This window comes from Bos indicus, chromosome 13 (assembly GCF_029378745.1).
Source record: "Bos indicus isolate NIAB-ARS_2022 breed Sahiwal x Tharparkar chromosome 13, NIAB-ARS_B.indTharparkar_mat_pri_1.0, whole genome shotgun sequence".
Classification (NCBI taxonomy): Eukaryota; Metazoa; Chordata; class Mammalia; order Artiodactyla; family Bovidae; genus Bos; species Bos indicus.
In genome coordinates this window covers 81,849,746-81,857,689 of record NC_091772.1, presented here as the reverse complement: position 1 = coordinate 81,857,689, position 7,944 = coordinate 81,849,746, and positions in this window count along the sequence as shown.

Sequence of the window (7,944 nt, the reverse complement as noted above, 5' to 3'; positions counted from 1 at the left end):
TAAACGCCTAATAAAATTTTATTGCATGGATATTTGTAATTACTTACATGCTATTTTGGATAAAAAATGATTTAGAAACTAATTAATGAATAAAGTCAATATGCAAAGTTTTTATGCAATCAGGACTTTTATTTAGATGTGATGACCATCCTTTTTTTTGGTATTCATGTAGTCCATCTTGAAAATGCAAACTTCATTATTCAATGTTTTTCTAACATTGGCATTCAATCATATACTACTGCTTCTACTGTTTATTCAGCTTTTGAATATACTTGGATTTAAACATTTATTTAGGAAAGTGTTTTGCTGAGTAAAGTACAGAGCTCTGATGAAAACAAGCCATAGTGGCCCAAGGACTGAATTTATAAATCAATGTGGAGAGGACCACCTTCTTAACAAGATTCTGTCTTCCAATCCATAAGCAAGAGCTGCCTTTCCATTTATTTAAGTCTCCGTTAGCTACTTTCAACAATGCATTACAGTTTTTAGAGTGTGAGTTTTACACTTATTTTGTTAAATTAAAGTCTAAGAACTTTATTCTTCTGATGTTATCACAAATGAAATTCTTAATTTCCTCCTTGGATCTTTTACTTACTATATTTTGTATAGTGCTTTTATTGCTATTGGATTTTTTATTGCTAAATATAGTTATTCTTTGTGTATTGATTCTGTCCCCTGCAACCTTGTTTAACTTAACCTTGGTTAACTTATTTTCTAGTTCTAATAGCTTTTTAAAAAAACTGGATTCCTTATGATGGATGCTATCTGAGATTAAGTCATCATGTCTTTGAACACACTGTCCTCTTTGTCAGAAATACTTTCCCGCTCTTAATGTGGCCAACTTGTTCTCTTCCTTCAGGTCTCACATTAGAAGTCACCTTTTCATCATGTCTTTCCTGACCACTCAGACTCGAGACAACCAACACATCCCTTTATCTCAGCCCTCTGATTCTGTCTGACGTGGTATAATAAGCAGAAGTTGTGTGTCTATTACAGAAATGTCCGAGCACACAGAAAAGTAGTGAGACAATCATAATGGAGTCTCGTATACCCATCAACAAGATTTAATCTTGTGCCACTTTTAAGTTTACCTTTTATTGTTGAATACTCTTAAGCAAGGGCTTCCCCTGAGGCTCAGTGGTAAAGAATCCACCTGCAGTGCAGGAGCTGCAGCTTCAGTCCCTGGGTGGGGAAAATCCCCTGGAGGAGGGCACGGCAACCCAGCATTCTTGAGAATGTGGGAGAAGCCCATGGACAGAGGAGCCTGGCAGGCTATAGCCCATAGGGTTGCAAAGAGTCGGACATGACTGAAGCAACTTAACACACATGCACTTTTAAGCAAAGTTGCAACTATCTTGACATTTTATCCTATGTGTGTGTGTGTGCGCGCGCGCACTAAGTCTGGCTCTTTGCGACCCCATGGACTGTAACCTGCCAGGCTCCTCTGTCCCTAGGGTTCCGCAGGCGAGAATACTGGAGTGGGTTGCCATGCCCGCCTCCAGGGGATCTTCCCCACCCAGGGATCGAACCTGTGCCTCATGTCTCCTGCACTGGCAGGCAGGTTCTTTACCACTAGCGCCACCTGGGAAGCCCTACTCTGTGTATGCTGCTGCTGCTGCTAAGTCACCTCAGTCATGTCCGACTCTGTGCGACCCCATAGACGGCAGCCCACGAGGCTCCCCCCTTCCCTGGGATTCTCCAGGCAAGAACACTGGAGTGGGCTGCCATTTCCTTCTCCAATGCATGAAAGTGAAAAGTGAAAGTGAAGTTGCTCAGTCGTGCCCGACTCTCAGCGACCCCATGGACTGGAACCTACCAGGCTCCTCCGTCCATGGGATTTTCCAGGCAAGAGTACTGGAGTGGGGTGCCATTGCCTTCTCCATACTCTGTATATACTTTAGTATAAATCTCAAAAAACTAAAGACATTTTGCTTCATAATTGCACTACATGTACAGAAAACACACACACCAGCGTTCCCTGAGTGAGTGAATCAAAGTTTCTCAGTCGTGTCTGACCCTGCCACCCCATGGACTGTAGCCCGCCAGGCTCCTCTGTCCATGGGATTCTCCAGGCCAGAACACTGGAGTGGGTAGCCTATCCCTTCTCCAGTGGATCTTCCCAACCCAAGAATCGAACCCGGGTCTCCTGCATTGCAGGTGGATTCTTGACCAACTGAGCCCCCAGGGAAGCCCAGCATTCCCTTAACATCATTAATATCCAGGGCACATTCAAATTTCTCCAATTGTTTCCAGTCATCTTTTTCAATCGATATGTTAAACCTCGAATCGAATCAAGGCCCACAATTTGCATCTGATTATGTTATTTTAAATCTGGAATAGAACTCCCCTCTCCTTTCTTAAAGTAACAGTATAGAAATTGGATTAGTTGTTTCATAATTATTTTGTATATCTGCTTTGTTTACTTGCTTCTTTTAAAAAAAATATTTATTTATTTTGCTGCATCTCTTGTCGTAGAGCAGAGTCTCTAGCTGTGGCACTCAGGCTCAGTTATTCTGTGGCATGTGGGATCTTTGTTCCCCTGCCAGGGACTGAACCCATGACCCCTGCATTGCAAGGCAGATTCTTAACCAGTGGACCACCAGGGAAGCCCTTGTGCACTTGTTTTTATTTAAGCCTCAACTGTCAGTTCTAGAGAGCACTAGCTTTGTCTGTCTTGTTCCTTGATGAGTCCACATTACCTGGACTATAGCTGATACTCAATAAATATTTCTTAAACAAGTGCATGAGTGAGTGAGTGAGTGAATTTCTATAACAGGCATATGATCAAAGTGCTATGAGAACACTGAGGGGGTCATTTTTATATAGGTCCCCTTTAACGACCACTAAAGGAATTGCAGAAAAGAAAGAATAGGGGCTAGGTGTATTCCCCCCTTTTCAAGGAGAAGCATCTCTCTTTGAAATGTCCTCATTGATAGTAAGTGTATATCTGAATCCTTATTTAATTAAAAGATGAGCCACAGTATTAAACTTTAGGGTCACCTTCTTCTTTGAAACTCAATTTGCCTTTTCATCTTTCCCAAACCTCTCCTTCTTTCGTATTCATCTTCCAAGAGAGAGAATTAAAATCCCAGCTTTGTGACATGGGCACACATCTTTGAGCTTTGGAATAAACCCTTTGGCTTCTGAGTTTCACGAGTATAGTGCAGAATCTGTATGGGGGCAGGGAGGCATGCATACCTTCTAAGCTACGGTTTTCCTCCTGGAAAATGCACTATCTCCTTCTTTACTTTCTACGTGACTGAGGTAAAACGGCTCCTGTGGCATTTAGGGGAATTTAAAGTCTGAATGTGCTCACATTCCTCCGCAGGCTGTGCAGCCTCAGACCTCCTGACAGAGCCCATTTCCCTAACATTAAAATTTAAAACCAGCATTTCTCCTCTTTTCAGTTTGGTGCTTAAAAATGTAAGCACTCTTAAATTCAAGCTCTCTTTGAACAGTTTCAAAATGCCTTACATGAACCCTGGAACTTCTTTCTTCATTTAGGACATGTTGGGGTCGCTGGTAGCATTCAGTGTCATCATCAAGAGTCAAACGCAAGGACCTCGCAGTAATTTCAACGCAGGGTCCATGCTGAGCTGAGTTGTCTGCGCCTCTTTTGAAGGAAGGCACTGCTAGGAGGTTGTAAGGAAGTGGCTTTAGGAGGTCTTCTTCCAAGGGCGGATACAGTGGCCATAGTTTGATTGTTCCCCTGGAGAGCTGGAGAGAGAAAATGTCGGGGATGCGATGGTTTTGATATTAGTGGGCTTCCCATCTCCATTCTCAACAGGTGGACACTTCCGTTGGCTGGTTGGTTGACTTTTCCAGCGCGTCCCCTGTCCTCTGCTCTTTGCTGTGTGTGTGCCCAGTCCTGCCCAACTCTCTGGGACCCCGCTGACTGCAGCCCGCCAGGCTCCTCTGTCCATGGGATTTCCTAGGCAAGAATGCTGGAGTGGGGTGCCATTTCCTCCTCCAGCGGATCTTCCCGACCCAGGGATTGAACCCGCATCTCTTGTGACTCACACATCGGCAGGTGGATTCTTTACCACTGCACCACCCGGGAAACCCAAAAGGCTGAGCTGCCTCCCCAGCAGGGAATCGAACCCTGGTCTCCATGTGAGGACGGAACCCTGGTACCCAAAAGGCTGTGCTGCCTCCCCAGCAGGGAATCGGACCCTGGGCTCCGTGTGAGGGCGGAACCCTGGTATCCAAAAGGCTGAGCTGCCTTCCCAGGCTCCGTGTGAGGACGGAACCCTGGTATCCAAAAGGCTGTGCTGCTTCCCCAGCAGGGAATCGAACCCTGGGCTCCGTGTGAGGGCGGAACCCTGGTATCCATACGAACGGGGATGGCTCTAGTAATAGCCCATCTTCGTCCTTTGGAAGGAAATCTTCCTTAATTTAGTCCATATCGTCTATGTGAGATTGAATCTGCTTTCTTTGCTTCAGCATATGATGAAGGCAAGTCCAATAAGAGCATTCTTAAAATTAATATCCAGATACCACATTTGGTTCAGGAATGTACACAGGCCGAACCAGCAAGATACAACTTTAAGACTTTGATGAAATCATTATAAAAGGGAAATTCTTTTAATGGTGGGATTGCTATTCTAACAGGATGTACATCTAGAACTGCTGGAGGTCCTTCTGCTGTGATGACTCAAGAGCCTGACTAAAGCCCAAACAGAATAAAGCAGAGAGAAGAGATCCAGATAAATAACCCTGAGCACCCGAATTCAGCCTTGCCTAAAGATGACTCTGAACTTTTCTATTACATCAGCCAATAAATTATTACCGAAAAAGCATGAGTCATATTTTTGTCTTTTGGAACTGCCAGCATACTGGCAAATATAAAAGACGGTTCTCTGATCTTCACTGGCCCAACTTTCGGAAACCAGGAATAGAACGGGCAACCCTCACTTTAAGTGCTGTGAGCAAGGATTTCCATGGTTGTTCATCCAGCGCCAAGGGATCTTTCAGGAAGATCTATTAAGAAATCAGTCTTTCAAGAGAGATCTAGTTTCACAAGGGAGCACTGACCGGACACTGTCTATTTTTCTCCTGGTTGTGGTCTTGGTGGACACGCCAAAGAAAAATGTAAGTTTAAAAGTGGTAGTTTCCCAGCCCACATTTAATTCTATTTTTTTTTTCTGCTGAATTTCTGCTGTAGGTTGAAGTCAATGTTGTCAGGAGGCCAGATTGGGATACAGATTTAGCACACGGATAACATTTTGTCAGCAAGGTCAAAGCACTGTCTGTGGAAAATGAAATCTGATTGCTTTACACAGTCTTCTGAATCCCGGTTATGGGCAAGGTACAGAGTCTGTGAGTGGAAGTGAATCCTGAAACTTTGCTGTTGTTTAATCACTCAGTCGTGTCTGACTCTCTGCAACCCCATGGACTGCAGCACGCCAGGCCTCCCTGTCCGTCACTTTCTCCGGAGCCTGCTCAAACTCGTGTCCATTCGGTCGGTGATGCCATCCAACCATCTCATGCTCTGCCGTCCCCTTCTCCTCCTGCCTTCAATCTTTCCCAGCAGCAGGGTCTTTCCCAATGAGTCGGCTCTTCACATCAGGTGACCAAAGTATTGGAGCTTCAGCATCAGTCCTTCTAATCACTCCTGAAACTCGTCTCTCCTTAAATCACCACGTTCTTTGGACAATGAGGGAAAAGGAAGAAAAAGGCCACCCACAAGTGACAAATGATCGACACCGCTTGCTTGCTGAGGGAAGCTGACTAATCTGTCGCCTCTGAAATGATTTCTAGGTGTTACAAAATGAGCTCGCCCATATTTCACGCTTGCAAGGACAGGAGGCAGTAAATTCTGAGCAAGCTTCGTTGCCCTGTAATAAGTTGCTCACATCGTCTTCACTCTGGGTGATTACTGACCAAATCACCAGGTGACCATGACTGAGGCTGCAAGCACGCTTTGCTGAAGCAGACGTGCTGCAAAATGTTTTCATAGTGGGAAGGGGCAAGGAAACGTGTATTCAGAAGTTCAGAAATGCGTATTCAACTCTGACATCAGTTGGATAAAACACCTGATTTATTCAGTCGTAGCATGTTATTTGCAACCTGTGTAATTTGTACATATTTCCGAGGAATCCAAGAATATTCACATTGCAACTTCATTTATCTGTATAATTTTCCTACCGGGAAAAGGATGGGACTGGTTGGCAAACGTGACTCAAATCACCACGTTTTCCAAATGAAGACTTCCCACCACAGCAAGCTGGGTTTGTTTGCTCTAAGGCACTTACACACAAAATCTAAATTATCAACAGAGGAACAGATACAGAAGACTCGCTACTTATACACAATGGAATATTACTCGGCCATAAAAAGGAACAGAACGGGGTCATTGGTAGAGACCTGGATGGACCTAGAGACTGTCATACATACTGAAGTAAGTCAGAAGGAGAAAACCAAATGTCATATATTGACGAAAATACGTGGAACCTGAAAAAACTGGTATAGATGATCTTATTCACGAAACAGAAATGGAGACACAGATGTAGAGAAAAATGTGTGGATACCGAGGGGGAAAGCGGGCGGATGAACCAGGAGATGGGAATCGACATATGTACACTATTGATACTGTGAATAAAACAGATAATTAATAAGAACCGGCCACACGGCACGGGGAACTGTGGTGGCCTGAATGGGAAGGCAGCCCCAAGGAGAGGGGATGTGTGTACACAAGGCTGATTCACTTTGCTACAGTAGGAACTAACCAATGTTGCAGAGCATCTGTACTCCAAAAAAGTGTAAAATAAAATAAAATTTGACAATTTGCTAATTCTTTGAGGTGAAAAATAAATAATCAAGACTATGTTGATTTTTCTCTCTCCTCACTGGGTCTTAAACACCCGAGAGTAGAAAATGCAACTGAATCCACTGCTCAAGGGCATCCCTGGTGGCTCAGACGTAAAGAACTGCCTGCAATTCAGGAGACCTGGGTTCGAATTCTGGGCCGGGAAAACCCCCTGGAGAAGGGAATGGCTACCCACTCTTGTACTCTTGCCTGGAGAATTCCACGGACAGAGGCGCCTGGCGGGCTACGGTCCATGGGGCCGGGGAAAGTGGGGCACACTGTGGGATGAACAGAAGGGCGGATTGGTGGCAGGAAACCTGGCTGGGCCACCGGCCTGCCGCCACCTTGCAGCGAGCAGACCAGGGCCTGGGAACTAGAAGGTAGGCGGCTTCGCTCAACTATTGACTCTGCACTTACAGTGTCGTCACTGGATAAACTACGTATGGTTTCTGAATCTCAGTTTTCTCATCTTTAAAATGGGTCTTATATCAACGGCGTGGAAGGAGTGTCATGAGATCTGAATGAAGTGATGAGATCCTGAGTCTAGCACACAGTTCAGGAAGTTCTGGCTGCTCTTTCCCCGGTTTTCCCTTTCTCTCCCTTCATTATTTCCTTTTATTCTTTCTTTGTATTTTAACCCCTTGGTCATTGTCTGCCACGCAACATTCAAAACGCTTGCTGTTTTCCCTCCTCTTCCCCTTGCCCGCATCTGCTCTACCTACTGCTCTGCCATCTGTGCGCTGTGCTCACTCGCCCAGTCAAGTCCAACCCTTGGCAGCCCCATGGACTGTAGCCCGCCAGGCTCCTCTGTACATAAGACTCTCCAGGCAAAAATATTAGAGCGTGTTGCCATTTCCTACTCCAAGGGATCTTCCCAACACAGTGATTGAACCCACATCTCTTGTGTCTCCTGTGTTGGCAGGCAGATTCTTACCACTGTGCCACCTGGGAAGTCCCTTGTCACTTATTAGGAGATAGTCAATAATTGAAGGTTGAAGTTGGCAAACTTCAATCTAGTATTTAAATCACTTGGACATTTTTAAAATATGTATTCTTGTGTATACATATAGAGAGAAGCACAGGCCCTAGCCGTGAAAGTTGATTGAGTCTGAGCATCGAGGAATTTTAAAACTCCC